Raw genomic sequence first — 2,040 nt, forward strand, 5'->3', positions numbered from 1 at the left:
TTTTCTGTCTCCCCCGCTGGTCCCCTCCCTCGTCCCTCCCTGGGGATGCCCTGCCTGCTTTCTCTTCCCCTCCTTTGGACTCCCTTCTCTTGTTCCCTCTCTTTTTCTGAGCTTCCTTCCTCCTCCGGCGGCCCCTCCGCCGCAGATCAGGTAAGAGCAGTTCAGGGCTCTTACTCCGCTCTGTGTTCCTGTCACCACCCCGCAAGTATAAATAACTTCAGCCCAGCCTTAAAGGGGAAATATTATTACAGCAAACACGTAACAAGGCAGGACAAGCACACGCTGCTGCCGAGCCTGAGCGAAAGGCCCACGCTCTGTTGCTTGCTCTCTGTCTCAGCTGGGGTGATTTCCCCCCGCAGTCCCCCCCACCTTGCCTTACCCACCACCAGCTGCGCCGGGGGACAGCCTGTGGCCATGCCAGCTGGCTGCGCGGCGCATACGGGGTGCCTGATATACAGCTCCTGGGTGGGGGTGTACCCTACCTGGTCACCCAAACTCTGCCAACGCCCCTGGGCCACCTCTCCGTGCTCAAGGTGCAGCTCCAACTTCTTCTACCCCCGTGACATCACCCCCTCGTTGGGACCCAAAGCTGGGGGGGGGCGAGCAGCGCAGCCACCCCTGCAAAACCTTCTGTGCCCTCCTCCCCGCCGCCGCCGAGGCTCTCGGGAGCCACCGCAAAGCTGCGGCGAAGGGCTGTTGCCCTGTGCCCTGGGGTGGCCCCCTTCCTGCCCGCTGGCAGGGCTCCTGCGAGCAGGACGGCTGGGCCAGGCGCCCGCGCACGGTTGCACAGGGACCACAAACTCCCGCTTCCCAGGCTGGGGTGCCGCCTGCTCTCTGCAGAGCTGCACCAGGGCTCAGCTTGCTTTTTCGTTCGGTCTAAAAACATCTCCCTCACACCACCACCACCACCACCTCCTTTGCTCCTGGCTCTACGAGATGCAAACCTCGCCTTATCTTTGGGCTACCTGCAGCTGGGACTTTCCTCCTTCTGCACTAAGAGCGAGCGGAGGTTGCTGTCAGCCAGATTATGTGGCTGGCAAAGGAACCAGCACCCGAGCCCGGATGGGAAGCGGTCAGTTTGTGGGCAGATGAAACAAGCAGCAAAGGAAAAAGAGGCAGAAGGGCCACTCCACCTGTGTCCCAAAGCCTGAGGAGCAATAATGTGGGGGCTGCCGAGCTCTTAGTGGAAGGGGCGAGGCTCCAGTGAGCGCGTAGCAAAGCAGTGCCGGACCTCTGTTTTTAAGCTGGGGCTGAGCAAGTGAGCACCATTCTCCCCCCGCCAAACACCAGATTGCTCTAAACCTGTGGCCAAGGACCTGATCCCCCAGCCACGAGCCCTGGGGGTGCTCCTAACAGGCATTGCGGTCGCTGAAAGCAGACAAGGGCTTCAAGCACCTATTGCAAAGACACAGAAAAGCTCCCCCAGCCCTTCGCTGGCTGCATTAGGCAGTGGCCAAGCTATGGCCAGGGAGAGCCGTGACCAAGCTATGGCCAGGGAGAGCCGTGGCTATTCCTTCCCATACCATGTCAGAAACCTGCTCCCGGCCCTGAGCTGCTGCTTGCCAGAGCAGATCCCCCTCCCTGCACCCTTGCACCAAAACTGCCCCGGGAAGCCACATCCGAGAGGCAGCCCCGGGGAAGAGGAAGAGGTGTTGCTGCAGGCAGCGGTGAAGCTGCAAACAGCCGTGTGGGGCATGGGAGCAAGCCCAAGACCTGTTCCCCGTGGGGTGTAGGACATCAACCCCTGCCCACCGCCTCTCCCCGGGGGAAGGGGGGAAGCAGGCAGCAGGCAGCTTGCAGCCTGGAAGCGGCTGTGCTGCTCTCAAACAGGAATTGAGAGCAGCTGGGGGACTTCCACCGTCCCCTCTCCCTGCTCATGGGAGTGGGGAAACCATCGCAGCAAGGCCCTAGGGGACCAACGGGTGATTATGCAGGATTCAAGCTGGAAACGACCCCTCCACAGGGTGGAATCAGCTCCTCCACAGTCAGGGAAGGCGAGGGGAACGTGCATTTCTTGGGTCAAAGGGCAGAGGGAGAGGA

Source organism: Larus michahellis, chromosome 1, assembly GCF_964199755.1.
Source record: "Larus michahellis chromosome 1, bLarMic1.1, whole genome shotgun sequence".
NCBI lineage: Eukaryota > Metazoa > Chordata > Aves > Charadriiformes > Laridae > Larus > Larus michahellis.